This window comes from Balaenoptera physalus (genome assembly GCF_965194825.1).
Source record: "Balaenoptera physalus genome assembly, chromosome: 20".
Taxonomy (NCBI): domain Eukaryota; kingdom Metazoa; phylum Chordata; class Mammalia; order Artiodactyla; family Balaenopteridae; genus Balaenoptera; species Balaenoptera physalus.
In genome coordinates this window covers 15,659,137-15,677,605 of record NC_138901.1, presented here as the reverse complement: position 1 = coordinate 15,677,605, position 18,469 = coordinate 15,659,137, and the positions used below count along the sequence as shown (strand labels likewise).

Sequence of the window (18,469 nt, the reverse complement as noted above, 5' to 3'; positions counted from 1 at the left end):
ACATCTGCTACACTTAGCTTCTCAGAATACGTGTGAGGAGGTGGCTTCTCCATTGCTCCTGAGAGTCACGACAACAACGCTTTTTTATTGGTAAGTGTCTTCTAGATGCATTTTCTGCAAATCAAAAAGGGTTTTGAGAGACTTATTATTAGGAAAGTGAAGTATTTCCTTCAAAATATTTTCTTTATACAGAAATACTAGGAAATGGAACCAGTGGCCACAACCAATAGATTAATATCAAGCCTTTTCAAAATGTTCCCATCCATCATTTTCAGTGGATGGAGGATATGGAAGCAAATATATACAGCCTTTATTCTCAAGATTGTTTTTATTCCACCATCAGTGGATTTCCATGATTAGCAAAGGCTAATCTTAGATGCTTTTTGAAAGTGCCTGTATATCCTTGGGTACCTCATGGACCATGGTGTGGCAGGCAGACCACCTGTAACTTGCCCAAGAGGGCAGGGGTCAAACAGAGGTATGGGATGCTGTCCTTTATTCATAGGTACCAGCTCCAAACACTGACAACTGAAAAGAGTGATTAAATCCAGGCATCCTAACTCCCATATCTTGGAGGCCCTGGACCCTCGTGTTCCTGGTGACTCCTGCTACTGTCTTTATCCCTAATGGCACTCTGGCAGCTGAACCAATCATGCCCTGGTTGGTTTCCTACTGTTTTGAGGGTTGATGAGTCTAAGTTCCTAACATAGCATCAGATGGGGATCTTGGTGCTGAGCAGAATTAAGCTCATGGAGTCTCTATTGCACACAGATGCCACAAAAGAGTGGAGCTGAACTTCCCTTGAGAGGCATATTGAGGGACTACCATCTTGGTAAAATGGAATCCAGCTCAGTTTTGTATCAGATCTAAGTGGCAGCCTGTATCTGTATCAGATCCATGGACTTTTTCTACTCTGACTCCTAATTCTAGGCCCTGATATGTAATTTGTGAGGTTTCAGAGCTAGAAAAAACTTTAAAGATCATCCAGCCAACCTGTCTATTTTGCTGATAAGGATCCTACATTCCAGAATGGTTAAGTCACTGACCCAGAGTCAAACAGGGAGTCAAGAGTTGGGCTGAGGGGGGAGAGAGCCAGTCTTTTCTCACTTCCTATGAAGTTAGTTAATAAAGCAGCAGAATTTCTCACTGGATTCAGGAGAAGTAAATGTTTGGTGCCACAGAGTTTTTTGAATACCTGCTCAAGATAGTGCAAGGCTCTGTGGGGATCTGAAGAACGAGACCCTGTGCCCTCATGGCTCTTACACTGTCTGCTTGAGCTCTTTGCTACTTGCTTCCCAGCTCTCTTCCCCCGTTTCCACGCCCAATTCATCCTCCATCCTATTTTCACTTCTTTTGTTTGTTTGTTTTTGGTGCCAAAACCTAGGAACTATTTTCTCTCTTTTCTTACAGCTTATGTCCTTCATTCCAACTCCCTGATTCCCTTCCTCCACCATTTCTCTGTTCCCACTCTACCAGGTTCTCTTTCTCTTCTCTGCTACTATATTTCTTTTCCTCATTTATCTATCACCTCCCTTAAGCTGCCCCTTCCTAGGTGCCCTTGCTCTCTCCCCTCTGCCACCTTGGATCCTGGAAGCATACTTGGTTATTGTGGTCAGCAGCCTCTGCAATGGCCAATGGTCCCCACCTACTGGTCTCCATGCCCTCATGGAATCCCTTCCCTTTTGGTACAGGATGGACCTCGTAAGTCAATTCTAATGAATAAAATATGACCAAAATGATGGGACATCACTTCTAAGCTTAGGTTAAAAAAGGCTGTGGCTTCCACCTTAGGTGCTCTTTGACTGTAAGGAAGCTGGCTGCCATGTTGTAAACTGACCTACCGAGAGGCCCATGTAGCAGGGAACTGAAATCTCCAGCCAACAGCCAGCAAGTACCTGAGGTCTGCTAACCACCACGTGAGTAATCCTCCCCCCGTGGAGCCTGGAAACAACTGCAGCCCCTCCGATATCTTGACTGTAGCCGGTGAGAGATCCCAAGTCTGAGGCACCCAGCTAAGATGCTCCTGGATTCCTGAACCACAGAAACTGTAAGATACACACACAATATTGTGTCAGTTTCAGGTGTACAGCAAAGTGATTCAGTTATACATATATATTTTTTTCAGATTCTTTTCCCTTACAGGTTATTACAAAATATTGAGTGTAGTTCCCTGTGCTATAGAGTAGGTCCTTATTGGTTATTTTGTATATAGTAGTGAAATGTTTGTGTTGTTTTCAGCTGCTAAGTTTGGGGGGTCATTTGTTATGCAGCAATATTAAAAATGCTGAGTTGTCCTTTACAGACCCCCCACTCAGAAATGTTTGTCTTCTATGACCTTGAGCAAATCGCTGCTGCTGTTTGGGCTTCAGTCTCCTCATCTGGGAGGCTTTGGGCTTAGAGTCTAGTGTCTCAAGTCTCCTGTCCGTGAAGATGTAGCCTGTGAGGTTACAACAAGGTCCATCTCTTCTACTGTTTAGTGTATGAAGCCCGGTTAAACCCACACATCTTTGTATGTTAAGCTCCACGTCTTTAAATTTGCCTCACGTTTTTCACTCCTATTATCTGAAGTCTGTTTCTAATTTTTGACAGAATTGCAGTGGCCCATTGTGTGCCTCGCTCTGCATGACATGCCAATTTCATTTTGGAGTCACAGCTATTGTCTTTTTCTCCACTAATCTCGTTTTGCAAAATTCCAATAGAACCTGTGAACAGACAGAGTTGCCCTTGTGCTTGATCTGGGCGCTGTGTGGCCCCCAAACAGGGGTGGATGATAGACAGACAGACAGCCTGTCTGCCACCCGAGGCATCTTTTCTTGCTTAAAAATTTGTTCTCCAGATTGCAGACTCCCTCCCAACGCTAGCAAAGACTGGAACATATTAAATGAGAGCAGAGCTGAAATTGGATGGAATGTCTCAGCCACTTAGATTCAGACCTCTCTTTCGGGGGAGCACGTGGGGAAGAGGCCGGGATGTGCCCACGTGGATAATGTGGAGGAAGACAGCTTCCATCCCTTTCTTATGCCATTCAAGCCTTAAACAGGGGTAGTAACATATTTTTTCTTAAGCAGGGCCTATAACCCAGGATCCATCACTTATATATGGTGTCCATGGCAACCAGGCAATGGTATGGGATCCCTTCTCACTGGGGAATTCCTTTTATGGCTCATTTCCGAAACCAGCATGGCCAGTACAGGAGTCTGCAGTTTCCCAGTTGCTTAGCAACCAGCTCCTATGCTCTAGTCACTAGGAAAAGCAGAGTTAAAAAAAAAAAAGTGTCGTCAGAATCATATGTTACATTCTTTCTACTTTGTCTCTTTAGAATAAAATAATTAGTGTGCGATAAGATGCGGGAAAGGGCAACCGCTCCCTGTTGTTAATGCCTTCACTGCTCCTGGCGGGCTGTTGCAGGCAGAGAGAGGGAGGAAAATGTTAGCATGCTTTCGGCTGGAAATTAAGCAGCGCGAGCCATCTGCACGTTGAAAGCTCTACATTTTTCACGTCTTGTGGGGACATCAAGTAAGTGCAGGGCCAGCAATCTGTGTGCTGCATTCCCTCCCCCAAACCAGGAAAGCCAGGCTCCACCCACAGGTGTCACTGGACCACTTCTCCTTGGCTGACATTCCTGGGAGGAGTGAATTGGTTTGTTGGGTTTTTGGTAGAAAGGCAAGGAGACCATGTAGCCCCCTTGAGTTACAGCTGTGGTTTTAAACCAGGGATGATTTTGCCTCCCAGGTGACATTTGGCAAGGTCTGCAGACATTTTGGGTTGTCATAGTGGTGGGGGAGGGGGATGTTATTGATACCCAGGGGGCAGAGACCAGGGATGTTGCTTACCATCCTACGATGTTTAGGCAAAGGACAGCCCCCAACACCAAAGAAGTATCCTGCCCACAGTGCCAGTATGCCGAGGTTGACAAACCCTGCGTTAGAGACTCAGAAGAACCATCTGTCTTGTTAAAAACAAGCACTATAGCCGACTAGGAAAAATGTTGACAAGGTAAAGGGTGGGACTGATGAAAATCCATTCAATAGACATCCGGAATTTCTGTATGCACGGAACCAGCAATGACGTAGCAAGCGTAGAGCAGACAGCCCCCCTGGGGTCTGTGGCAACAGAGGGAACCTCTGAGGTTGCCTCCTTATAGGAAGGAAAGCAGAGATGGAGGGCTGCGGCTTTGGCATTAGACACATTTGGTTTCCCATAATGAACCCACTGACTATGCACCGTGGCTCTTAGGTCTTTTACATACTCTGACTCAGTCTTCCCATCACCAAAATGGAAATTAAAATAATGGGTTTTGTGAGAACTACATGTCAGAGCACATGAAACGCCTGAGCCCTATCCAGCTCTTATTCCCCTTCATGTCTCAGCCCCAGGACCCCACTTGTTCCCTCTTTCCTGCTGGGTACTTTGAACTTTTGAAGAATATGAACAAATGTGCTGATCCTATAATGACTGAGGTCATTTTTATTTAGTAATGAGCGAAGGACAAAAGCATCATTTTGGGGGATTGTTGGCTGGTAGTCTTAGACTAACTTTAGGCATGAAGGACAGGAAAACATAAGAAATGGATGAGATGAGAGGCAGTATTAAGAGTGTTCCAGCTCCTCCATTTTACTGGCTGTGTGACCTTGAATAGTTATTGAACCTATCTGAGCAATTTCTTATCTATGAAATAGGGATAAGTATTACCTCTTGCATTATTGTAAGGATTAAAGATCATGTACATAAAGTGCCTAGCTGGTGCCCAATATAAGGTAGGCACCTGATAATATGACAATATCCACCTTCATGTAGGCAACTTACCTTTTTTTTTTTTTTTTTAAAGAAAGATTGGCATGTGTACGTCTAACCCAGGATCTTCTCCACTGACGCTGTGAGGCTAAGGCTGTGTGTTAGGAAGACACAGTTGGCCTATTTCATCTACAACAATCAGATTTCACTCAGTCATCTATGATAGTTCCAGTGGCCACAACATTATGTAAGCAGTTTGGAAGCTATTTCTATTTTCAGCCTATGCTACCTCTTTGGGGGAGGGGGTAATGAATGCTGTACATTCAGTAACCATTCTGTACTTGCTTGAAATCTTGAGACTGTCTCAGGATACTTCCTAGTTCTAATAAGTGGGTTTTGGTCTATGTTCATAATTTTCTAGACTGTAGCACATCCCCTGTCACCCTGGCCTCAAACAGAAGCCTGTCCAGTCTGGACCACTTCAAATGCCTTGTCACCTCCATTATTTCTTTCTTTATAATGTGTCAACCGGAGCTATACCTTCCCTATAAAGGTAATATTTTCTGTGTGTTTTTGTTCCTCATTCTTCCCAATAATTTTGCAAAACCGGAAGGACTTTGGGGGCCAGAGTCTTTGCTGCACACTCTTGCAATGAACCCCAAGTCCTTTTTCTGGGTCACAACAGCTGGTTTGTAGTGGGCAGCGTCTCATCTTCTATAGTCTGTACTTTTCCTCCCTGTCATGCCCTTATTCTCAGCAAAGTTTATCTGGGTGAGGTTTTGCCCACTCACCCAGCCTCATTTGATCTCACCCCCGTTGGCTTCTTGTTCAACACCCAGAAGAGCCGGATGAGCTCTAAACACTTAGAGATTTCACTGCCCCTTCTAGATTGTCGGGTGATCCCACCTAATTTTGCCCAATTGACTCAGGCCTCTCAGGACTGCAGCTCTAATCTGTCACTGCTAGAATTTTTCTCTTCCACAGGGGATAATTAAATGATCAATTTAGAGGTTGCTTGCTCATCCCTCCCAAGCAGAATGATGGCATCTCACCTGGAAGCTGTGACAACCAGGAAAGGCAGAAGAAGGATGTTTATCAGACACACATGAACTCAGCTCCCCAGAATGTAGCACACAGGTACCTCATTTCTGAACAAGTAGCAGAAGCCCAGATCCACAGTCACCCCAGGGCTGTGACCGGCTGGAGGTGGGATATCTCGAGGTTTACCAGGAGGACCAGAAGCGCTCAAAGTATGTGGACGTCAGAGCAGTGGCTAAGAAAGAGTCCAGGCGGGCTGGGACATCAGGCAGCCGAGGGCAAGGCAGGCAGCACGTCTGGGATCCAGGATGACAGATAGGAGATTTTAAACAGGGCATCATCAGAGCCCTGAAACAAGGCAAGGTTTTATCAGGAAGGGGATCTAAGCCTCAGGAGTGAGAGTAGTACAACTGAGCCTGGCTGAAGACAGATCCTTATAACAATAAAGCAGAAGGGATAACAGAGGGGGAGGGGGAGGGGGGTTGATGCCTCCTTTGGGGCAAATGATTTTCTCTGTATCCCTGTAACCCTAGTACAGGTTCCTAGAAGATCAGTCAGTTGGTCAATTAGCAGGTGATGTTGAATATGTACTCTGCGGGTATCATTCCTTGCATAAAGCTCCCATAGAACACTACTAACCTCATGAGGTGCTCCAAGAAAAACATTCTAGGATCACTGTGACTTTTGCAAACTGCAAGTCCCTCTTGGAAATTCATAGTGTACATTAGCATTTCAGAAGCTCAAACTCCTGTGATATAGAAACCTGTTTTTAATCCAGTGTTTCTCCAACAGTTGACAACAGGATCCTTTTGTTACGTGAAAACTATGAACATCCTGTGGACACACCTTGAGAGATATTGTTCTAAAGCATTCCTAATCTGGTGTTCCCAGGCCCTTCGCAACCTGGGCCTGCCCTTGTTTCCCGACTTTACCTTCCTTTATTTTCCTACATTCCAGGCACACTGAATTCTTCCCTTGTACATGCCCCGATTTCACATTTCCTTCTTTTCTCTACAGCAGGTGATTCCATCATCTGCCCAAAAAAGGGAAAAAACGCTGAGCCTTCCTCACTTCAGCCCCCACCCATTTCTAGCTATCCTGTAAGGCTCACCTCAAAGGGGACACTTGATCCATCTCCGCCCCAGCCTCCCTGTTACTATAAACCATCCAGGGCTTCCCTGGTGGTGCAGTGGTTGAGAATCTGCCTGCCAATGCAGGGGACACGGGTTCGAGCCCTGGTCTGGGAAGATCCCACATGCCGCGGAGCAACTGGGCCCGTGAGCCACAATTACTGAGCCTGCGCGTCTGGAGCCTGTGCTCCGCAACGAGAGAGGCCGCGACAGTGAGAGGCCCGCGCACCGCGATGAAGAGTGGCCCCCGCTTGCCACAACTAGAGAAAGCCCTCGCACAGAAACGAAGACCCAACACAGCCATAAATAAATAAATAAATAAAAAGTTACTTAAACCATCCATTTTCTCCTCTGATCCCTTGTGTCACACTATCTATTGCTTTTAGAGCACTTAGTACCTTTTAATTTGTGTATGGCCATTTATGCTTTTCTTATTAGGAGACAATCCATGTCTGGTTCATTTTTATATTCCTAGCCCAGAACACAGCTTACTCGTAGGATTGTTCGAGGGAGCAGGAAGTAAGACGCTAGGACCTCCAAGGCGGAAGTAAGTTTCCCAACACTCAGGCCAGAGATGGCAGATCTCTGGCTCACAGGCTGTCAACTCACACTCACCTATCACCAGGCGATGCCCCTGGGGCCCAGATGCCGCGCCCCCTCCAAAGCCTCTCAACACAGCGCTCCCAGTACTCATAACCAACGGGTTAGAGTTGGCACGACAGAGGAAATCTAATTGTCAGCCCTGATTTGGACTTTTCCACGAAGTGAAAGGAGAATTTAGCAAGCTGAATATTGGAGCTGTTAATACTTCAGCTCAAGGACTGTCCGTAACAGAAAAGAGCAATTAGCAAAACTATTCATTATACTTTCATGTTCAAGTCTAGTCTCAAGGCTAATTATTTGTATAATTAACATGTTACCAAATGCAAATAACTGATGAGCCTGATCTCTTGGAATGGAACACAAGTCTTGTGAAATGTAAATAGCTGTGAATTACTAACAGCTTTCCTTTACATGGCCTGTCTAAATAGGGCAGCGCCTGTAAAATTAAACAATTTAAGTGTAATCCCATGTATGTTAAAAGACTGACAAAACAATATGATGTGTGGTTAAATAAATGCACAGAAAATGCACAGGTTTTTAAATTCTCACTCTACTACTTTCTAGCTGTGTGACCTTGGGCAAGTTAATCTCAGTTTACTCATTATTTATAAATCTATAAATTATAAATTTATAATTTATATTAAATTATAATTAAATTATAATTTACAAATTATAAATTGTTATATTTATAAATCTCAGTTTCCGCATTTATAAAATGGGTGTAACAGCAGCCCCTATTTCACAGGATTGTTGAGAATTAAATGAGGGTTGACTCATTTGGAAAGAGTATACAATAAATGTGAGCCATTGTTTTCATTATTACATTTTGTATTGCTTAGATTTTATTCAGAAAGAAACCTTAGAGGGAAAGGGAACGTATACAGATGTCCCTGCTATACCACCACCTATGTGTTCCTGAAAAGCTCCATGGTCTACAAAATAGCCCACTGAAAAAAACTGGGCTGCTGGGAAAAAAATAGGGTTGGGCAGACCACTCAAAAAACCTATGCAATTTTGTAACCCAAGCACTAACAAAAACAATGTCAACATTAGCAAAATATTAGCCCCCACTAAACCTTAGCTTGAATATTTGCAGGCTGCATTCTGCCCTTGAGCCCTGGGGCTTCTTTTGAGATATAAGTCCTGGAGGACATTCATTTCTAATAGGGATCAGTTTCATCAAAATTAAACGTGATTTAAGGAGTAGTGTTCTTCACTAATCTCTCCTAGTTTAAAGGGAAATGTCTTCACAGACTCATCATCAGTACCCTCAGCTTCTCTAGAAAGCACAACATGAGGATAATAGTGATTCTTAAAGCCACTGAATCAGTTGCTTTCTGCAGCTAAAAAAGGCAGCTTTTCCTTAAGGCCTTCATAGAGTGCTAAGGTTTTCTCTTATTAAAGAGGTAGTTACTGGGACTTCCCTGGTGACACAGTGGTTAAGAATCTGCCTGCCAATGCAGGGGACATGGGTTCGAGCCCTGGTCCAGGAAGATCCCACGTGCTGTGGAGCAACTAAGCCCATGCACCGCAACTACTGAGCCTGTGCTCTACAGCTTGCGAGCCACAAGTACTGAGCCCACGTGCCACAACTACTGACGCCTGCACGCTAGAGCCCATGCTCTGCAACAAGAGAAGCCACCTCAATGAGAAACCTGCGCACTGCAACGAAGAGTAGCCCCCGCTCGCCACAACTAGAGAAAGCCCGCGTGCAGCAACGAAGACCCAACATAGCCAAAAATTAAAAAAAAAAAAAAAAGAGGTAGTTACTATGAGAAAGCTTGCCTCTGGTTGCTTCAAAATATTAACACGCTAGAAAAAAAATTGCATAGGAACCAAAATGACTTCCATGTTATACCAATTCCCCATTTACCTATGGCATGTAAGGTCATTCACATTTAAGAAGCACATGCTGAAGCAATACAGTTTGCATTGACTATATCCTACCAGTTGCTGTGGTAGGAGCTAAATATAACCATATGATTGAATCTGCACATTAATCTAATATGGTGGGTATCCTTATCTCTGATAAGGCTCAGGGACATTAACTTGCCTGAGATCACAAGTTTTTAAGAAGCAAAGCCAGGACTCCTGGCTGGAATTGAACTGACTCCAAAACTCATGCTCTTTGAGACCACATTACCCCCTTAAGAGTGGATGGAGGCAGGAGAGCAGACAGACATCCCTGGCTGTGGTGATGAGTGAAAGCCTGATTCCTAACCATAAGTCCCTAACGTTTAGTCTCATTTAATCCTCACAACACCTCTGCTACTTAGGTATTCTTACCACCACTTTATGGAAGAAAACTGAAGCTCAGAGGAGTTATAACTGGCTGGTGGTGGAGCTGGGATTCAAAATTAGGCCTACCCAGTTCCTAAAACTGAGGTGTTTCTCCCTACGTCCTATATATGTCTTTATGTTTAAGGACACAGTTCCTAAGTATCTTAGTGTGTCTGTTTGCTAGTTTTTAAAAAAGCTGTGTTATTCATCCCCGTTCTCTCAGGCAGTGAATTTCACTGTGCACCCATGTGCACACATATACAACTGGAAACCCTCACAGGTGAAGTTTATCAAGCATATTTCATAGCACAGCCATAAAATACTAGCCCCTTCTTTCAGTGTTTTAGAATTTTTTCTTTGTGCTATTTAAATTTGCCTTTTAAACAGCCCAGAAGAGAATTTATAACTAGAAAACTATTACCTACTGAGGATCCAAGAAAAGGAATTTGTTAGGTAGAACATCATTTACTGATTCTGTTAATGTATTTTTCACTTTGTAATTATTAAAAACTAACCAAAAAGGAAATAGTAGTTTATTTTTAAAGAAGTGTATTTGGTCATTAACAAATTATGATTTCTTTGCCATAATAATGCTGTGCCATAATAATGCTGTTCTTCATATGGAAATGTGATACCCATCTACTGATTAGAAAACTACATAAAAAAGAATGAAGTAATGCCATTTGGAGTGACGTGGATTGTCATACTGAGTGAAGTAAGTCAGACAGAGAAAGACAAATATCATATGATATCACTTATATGTGAAACCTAAAAAAAATGGTACAAATGAGTCTGTTAACAAAACAGAAATTGAGTCACAGATGTAGAAAACAAACTTACAGTTACCAAGGGGGAAAAGGGGGAGATAAATTGGGAGACTGGGATTGACATTTACACACTACTATATATAAAATAGATAACTAATAAGAATCTACTGCATAGCACAGGGAACTCTATTCAATACTCTGTAATGACCTATATGGGAATAGAATCTAAAAAAGTGGATATATGTATAACTGACTCACTTTTTGCTCTACAGCAGAAACTAACACAACATTATAAATCGACTATGCTCCAATTAAAAATAATTAATAAATCACCCAGACAGCAAAAAAACACAAACTTTTGTTTTAAGTGATTAGAAAACTAAATGAAATTAGGAAAACAATGCATGAACAAAATCAGAAGTTCAGAGAAATAGAAACCATCAAAAACCAAACAAATCCTAAAGCTGAAAAATACAATGACTGAACAAGAATTCAATAGAGTTTCAGAAGCAGACTCAAGCACGTAGAAAAAAGAAACAGTGACGTAGAAGACAGGACATTTGAAAGGTGCAAAAGGAAAACAAGAATGAAGAACAGTGAAGAAAGCCTACAGGACCTATGGGACACAATCAACAGAAGCAATATTCACATTATGAGAATTCCAGAAAGAGGAGAGAAAAGGGAACAAAGTATATTTAAGGCAATAATGGCTGAAAACTTTCCAAACCTGGGGAAGGAAATGGACATCCAGATCCATGAGGCCCAAAGGACCTCAAATAGGTTGAGCCTGAACAGGGTTACACCAAGACACGTTATCATTAAATTGTCAAAAGTGAAAGAAAGAATTTTGAAAGCTGCAAGAGAGAAGAGAGAAGATACGTACAAGGGTACCTCATAAGTTTATCAGTAGATTTCTCAACAGAAACTTTTTAGGCCAGAAGAGAATGGAATGATATTTTCAAAATATTTTGAATGTGTTTTGATATCAGTATGCTTTTGACTTCTTTATCGTATTCTTTTGTGTAATTTACTACAGGTTTCTCCCTTGCGGGCACCATGAGGCTTACATAAAATACCTTAAAATTATAACACCCTATTATAAAGTGATAACTTCAATAGAATTCTCAAACTTTACACTTTTTATTCTCCTCCCCCTCACATTTTATGTTATTACAGTTTACATACAATTTACAGTGACAGAAAAAAAAAACCCTGTCAACCAAGAATTCTATACTAGGCAAAGCTGTCCTTGAGAAATGAAGGAGAAATAAAGACTTTCCCAAACAAAAAAAAGTTGAGGGAGTTCATCATCATTAGACCAGCCTTACTAGAAATGCTAAAGGGAGTTCTCTGAGTGGAAGTAAAAGGATACCACTTAACATCATAAAAACATAAGAAGGTAATGTATAACTCACTGGTAATCGTAAATAGATAGTCAAAGTTAGATTCTGTAATATGGTAATGGCAGTGTGTAATTCACTTACAACTCTAGTTTAAAAGTTAAAAAACTGCCACTGCCTCCTCTGCCCCTGCTGGCCCCAGTGGGCTTGTGCGCCCTGCCCATCACTGCCTCAGCCTCCACCGACCTGGGCAGGCAGTGTGGTCTGGGGCAGCGTCGGGGAGCAGATGCTGGTGGGAGGCCCACAGGCAAAGGTGCGGCTGAAACCATAGCTGAGCCTCGGGGCCATGCTACTAAGAAAGAAGAGCTGAGATCTCTCCACGCAGCTGCAGGAACCACAGATTTATAACACCAACCCCCCCACCCCCCCCCCAACCCGGCCAGCTTTGTAAACTCAGCACCTGTGGAACATCCAAATGGATGAATGCTCCCATAGCTGAGATGGGTCTAGCTTTAGCAGTTGTGGGATTTGTGGGCATGTAAATGCAGGGATTGAAGCAGGCCAGAATCTGAGCTGCCTCCATAGCCTCCATAGGGGGTCCAGGTGCACGACTACTGCAGTCTTGGGACCTGGCATTGGTGGATCTGCACAGGTGGCCTGGTGAAAATAATGCCTGAGAGACACCAGAGCCAATTGCCCGCATACCCATGGTTAAGGTGGGACTGAGAGCAGTTCCAACAGCAGTGTAATTTGTGAGCCAGCAAAACAGGTGAGAAGTGACACAACAGAGAGCACTCACAGGTGAACAGCTCCAGTGGAGGAATACTCAGTGGCTTCTCTCCCAGTGGGAGTGCTCCAGTCCTGCCTACCTCACACCACAGATCAGAAACACAGCTCAGAAACAGATCTGGGGGCCTCTACTCCAACAACTAGGGAGCAGACCCTGCCCCTGACAGGGCAGTAACAACCACAGAGCAGAGGAGAGGCCCCACTCAATATCCAGTGCAGGCTCAGGTCACCACAACATCAGTCACACCTCCTATCAAGGGGATAACGGCCAGCTTACACTGAGGAAAGAGGTGGCAGACATCCATACTAAAAACAGCCCTCACACCAAAAATTATTAACCCACACAGGCTATGCAGGGATGTTTCCACATAAAAATAGCCCTCCCAAGACAGTCTGAGGGTCAGGCATCAGGAGGAAGGACCCCCCAGAGCATTTGGCTTTGAAGGGCAGCAGAGCCTGAGTGCATGAGCTCCACAGGGCTGGGATAAGCAGAGACTCCACTCCTGGAGGGTGCACACAAGACCTCTCATGCACTGGGACCCAGCACAAAGCAATACCTCCATAGGAACCAGGGCTAGGCCTAATTAGGGATCTTGGAGGGTCTCCTGGGGAGGCAGGGGTTGGCTATAGCTCACTGTGGGGGCAAGGACACTCTGGTGGTGGAGGCCCCAGGGAATACGGATCACCATGAGCTCTTCCAGAGGTCCCCATTTTGGCACCAAGACCCGGCCCCACCCAACTGCCTACAGGCTCCAGAGCTGGAACACCTCAGGCCAAATAACCAGCAAGACAGGAACAGAGCCCCACCCATTAACAGACAGGCTGCCCAAAGTTGTACTGAGCTCACAGTTACCTCAAAACACACCCCTTGGCGTGGCCCTGCCCACAAGAGGGACAAGCCCCAGCTCCACCCACCAGAGGGCAGGCACCAGTCCCTCCCACCAGGGAGCATGTACAAGCCCCTGGACCAACCTCACCCACCAGGGGGCAGACACCAGAAGAGGAACTATGATCCTGCAGCCTGCAGAAAGGAGACCACAAACACACAAAGTTAGACAAAATGAGATGGCAGAGAAATATGTTGGAAATGAAGGAACAAGATAAAAACCCACAAGAACAACTAAATGAAGAGATAAGCAATCTACTTGAAAAAGAATTCAGAGTAAAGGTAAGTAAAGATGATCCAAAATCTCAGAAAAAGAATGGAGGCACAGGTTGAGAAGACGCAAGAGATGTTTAGCAAGGAGCTAGAAGATTTAAAGAACAAAGAGATGAACAATACAATAACTGAATGAAAAATACACTAGAAGGCATCAATAGCAGAATAACTGAGGCAGAAGAACAAATAAGTGAGCTGGAAGACAGAGTGGTGGAAATCACTGCCACAGAACAGAATAAAGAAAAAAGAATGCAAAGAAATGAGGACAGCCTCAGAGATCTCTGGGACAGCATTAAATACACCAACATTAACATTATAGAGGTCACAGGAGAACAGAAAGAGAAAGAGCCTGAGAAAATATTTGAAGATATTATAGCTGAAAACTTCCCTAGCACGAGAAAGGAAACAATCAAGTCCAGGAAGTGCAGAGAGTCCCATACAGAATGAACTCAAGGAGTAACACTCCAAGACACATTAATCAAACTGACAAAAATTAAAGACAAAGAAAAAATATTAAAAGCAACAAGGGAAAAGCAACAAATAACATACAAGGGAATCCCCATAATGTTATCAGCTGATTTTTCAGCAGCAACTGCAGGCCAGAAAGGAGTGGCAGGATAAATTTAAAGTGATGAAAGGGAAAAACCTACAACCAAGAATACTCTACCCAGTAAGGCTCTCATTTAGATTTGATGCAGAAATCAAAAGCTTTACATACAAGCAAAAGCTAAGAGAATTCAGCACCACCAAACCAGCTTTACAACAAATGCTAAAGGAAACTCTCTAGGCGTGAAAGAGACCATCAACTTAAAACAACCGTGTGTGTGTGTGTGTGTGTGTGTGTGTGTGTGTGTATTGCTATATCAAAAACCTCATGGGAACAGCAACCCAAAAACTACAATAAATACACACAAAAAAGAGGAAAAGCAAACCAAACACAACACTACAGATAGTCGTCAGATCACAAGAGAACAAAAGAGGAAGGGAAGAAAAAAGAACTACAAAAGCAAACCCAAAACAATGAAAAATGTCAATAGGAATACACATATCGATAATTACCTTAAATGTAAATGGATTAAATGCTCCAACCAAAAGACACAGACTGGCTGAATGGATACAAAAACAAGACCCATATATATGCTGTCTACAAGAGACCCATTTCACATCTAGGGACACAGACTGAAAGTGAGGGGATGGAAAAAGATATCCCATACAAATGGAAACCTAAAGAACGCTGGAGTAGCAATACTCATATCAGACAAAATAGACTTTAAAATAAAGAATGTTAAAAGAGACAAGGAAGGACACTATATAATGATCAAGGGATCAATCCAAGAAGAAGATATAACAATTGTAAATATATATTCACCCAACATAGGAGGACCTCAATATGTAAGCCAAATGCTAACAGCCATAAAAGAGAAAATCAACAGTAACACAAAAATGGTGGGGGACTTTAACACCCAACTTACACCAATGGACAGATCATCTAGACAGAAAATTAATAAGGAAACACAAACCTTAAATGACACATTGGATCAGATGGACTTAATTGATATTTATAGAATATTCCATCTGAAAGCAGAATACACTTTCTTCTCAAATGCACATGGAACATTCTCTACAACAGATCGCATCTTGGGCCACAAATCAAACCTCAGTAAGTTTTAGAAAATTGAAATCATATCAAGCATCTTTTCTGACCACAATATTATGAGATTAGAAATAAATTACAGGAAAAAAACTGTAAAAAACACAAACACATGGAGACTAAACAATATATTACTAAACAACCAATGGATCACCGAAGAAATCAAAGAGGAAATCAAAAAATACCTAGAGACAAATGACAACAAAAACACGATGATCCAAAACCTATGAGATGCAGCAAAAGCAGTTCTAAGAGGGAAGTTTATAGCAGTACAATCTTACCTCAGGAAACAAGAAAAATCTCCAATAAACAGCTTAACCAGGCTCCCCTGGTGGCGCAGTGGTTAAGCATCTGCCTGCCAATGCAGGGGACATGGGTTCAAGCCCTGGTCTGGGAAGATCCCACATGCCGCAGAGCAACTAAGCCCGTGTGCCACAACTACTGAGCCTGCGCTCTGCAACAAGAGAAGCCACCACAATGAGAAGCCCATGCACTGCAACAAAGAGTAGCCCCCGCTCGCCGCAACTAGAGAAAGCCTGTGCGTGGCAATGAAGACCCAACGCAGCCATAAAATAATTAATTAATTAATTTTAAAAAACCAAAAACAAAAAACAGCTTAACCTTACACCTAAAGCAACTAGAGAAAGAAGAACAAACAAAACCCAAAGTTAGTAGAAGGAAAGAAATCACAAAGATCAGAGCAGAAATAAATGAAATATAGATGAAGAAAACAATAGAAAAGATCAATGAAACTAAAAGGTGGTTCTTTGAAAAGATAAACAAAATTGATAAACCTTTAGCCAGACTCATCAAGAAAAAAAGGAGAAGACTCAAATCAATAATATTAGAAATGAAAAAGGAGGGAACTCCCTGGCAGTTAGGACTCTGCACTTCCACTGCAGAGGGCACAGGTTCAATCCTGGTCAGGGAACTAAGATTCCCACATGCCGTGCAGTGTGGCCAAATAAATAAATAAATCATAAAAGACTACTACAAGCAACTATATACCAATAAAATGGACAATTTAGAAGAAGTGGACAAATTCTTGGAAAGGTACAACATTCCAAGACTGAACCAAGAAGAAATAGAAAACATGAACAGAATAGTCACAAGTACTGAAATTGAAACTGTGATTTAAAAACTTCCAACAAACAAAAGTCCAGGACCAGATGGTTTCAAAGAGGAATTCTATCAAATATTTAGAGAGGAGTTAATACCTATGCTTCTGAAAATCTTCCAAGAAATTGCAGAGGAAAGAACACTCCCAAGCTCATTCTACAAGGCCACCATCACCCTGATACCAAAACCAAAGATACCACACAGAAAAAATTACAGGCTATTATCACTGATGAACATACATGTAAAAATCCTCAACAAAATACTAGCAAACCAAATCCAACAACACATACACCGTGATCAAGTGGGATTTATCTCAGGGATGCAAGGATTCTTCAATATTCACAAATCAATCAATGTGATACACTACATTAACAAACTGAAGAAAAAAACCATGTGATCATCTCAATAGATGCAGAAAAAGCTTTTGACAAAATTTACCACTCATTTATGATAAAAACTCTCCAGAAAGTAGGCATAGAGGGAACTTACCTCAACGTAATAAAGGCCATATATGACAAACCCACAGCAAACATCATTCTCAATGGTGAAAAACTGAAAGCATTTCCTCTAAGATCAGGAACAAGACAAGGATGTCCAGTCTCGCTAATTTTATTCAACATAGTTTTGGAAGTCCTAGGCATGGCAATCAGAGAAGAAAAAGAAATAAAAGGAATCCAAACTGGAAAAGAAGTAAAACTGTCACTGTCTGCAGATGACATGATACTATACATAGAAAATTCTGAAGATGTTACCAGAAAACTACTAGAGCCCATCAATGAATTTGGTAAAGTTTCAGGATACAAAATTAATACACAGAAATATTTTGCATTCCCACACACGAACAACGAAAGATCAGAAAGGGAAAGGAAACAATCCCATTTACCATCGCATCAAAGAGAATAAAATACCTAGGAATAAACCTACCTAAGGAGGCAAAAGACCTGTACTCAGAAAACTATAAGATACTGATGAAAGAAATCAAAGATGATATAAACAAATGGAGAGATATACCAGTTCTTGGATTGGAAGAATCAATATTATCAAAATGACTATACTACCCACAGCAAGCTACAGATTCAATGTAATCCCTATTAAATTACCAATGGCAGTTTTCATAGAATTAAAAGATTTTACAATGTGTATGGAAACACAAAAGACCCTGAATAGCCAAAGCAATCTGAGAAAGAAAAACGGAGCTGGAGGAATCAGGTGCCCTGACTTCAGACTATACTACAAAGCTACAGTTATCAAAACAGTATGGTACTGGCACAAAGAAATATAGATCAGTGTAACAGGACAAAATGTCCAGAGATAAACCCACACACCTGTGGTCACATAATCTATGACAAAGGTGGCAAGAATATACAGTGGAGAAAAGACAGTCTCTTCTATAAGTGGTGCTGCAAAAAGTGGACAGCTACATGTAAAAGAATGAATTAGGACACTCCCTAACACCATACACAAAAATAAAGTCAAAATGGGTTAAAGACCTAAATTTAAGGCTGGATACTGTAAAACTCTTAGAAGAAAACATAAGCAGAACACTCTGACACAAATCGCAGCAAGATCTTTCTTGATCCACCTCCTAGAGTAATGAAAATAAAAATAAATGGGACATAATTAAACTCAAAAGCTTTTGCACAGCGAAGGAACCCATAGACAAAACGAAAAGACAATCCACAGAATGGGAGAAAATATTTGCAGATGAAGAGACCAAAAAGGGATTAATCTCCAAAATATACAAACAGCTCATGCAGCTCAATATTAAAAAAAAAGATCGAAAAATGAGTGGAAGACCTAAATAGACATTTCTCCAAAGAAGACATACAGATTGCCAAAAAGTACATGAAAAGATGCTC

The 18,469-nt window shown here is 42.1% G+C and overlaps 1 long non-coding RNA gene across 3 annotated transcripts in view; it reads left to right on the top strand.

Annotated features, from left to right (window-relative positions):
* The window catches only part of LOC309650997, a 70,028-nt gene extending 62,803 nt beyond the window's left edge, over window positions 1-7,225 (top strand). For 2 of the 3 annotated variants that reach the window (XR_014257874.1, XR_014257876.1), the window contains 4 exons: window positions 1,792-2,047; window positions 4,829-4,981; window positions 5,156-5,287; window positions 5,719-7,225. This is a non-coding gene — a long non-coding RNA (uncharacterized lncRNA). The remainder of the gene's footprint in view (window positions 1-1,791; window positions 2,048-4,828; window positions 4,982-5,155; window positions 5,288-5,718) is intronic. The other variant, XR_014257875.1, reaches the window with a different exon arrangement.
* Window positions 7,226-18,469: the final 11,244 nt, after the last annotated feature.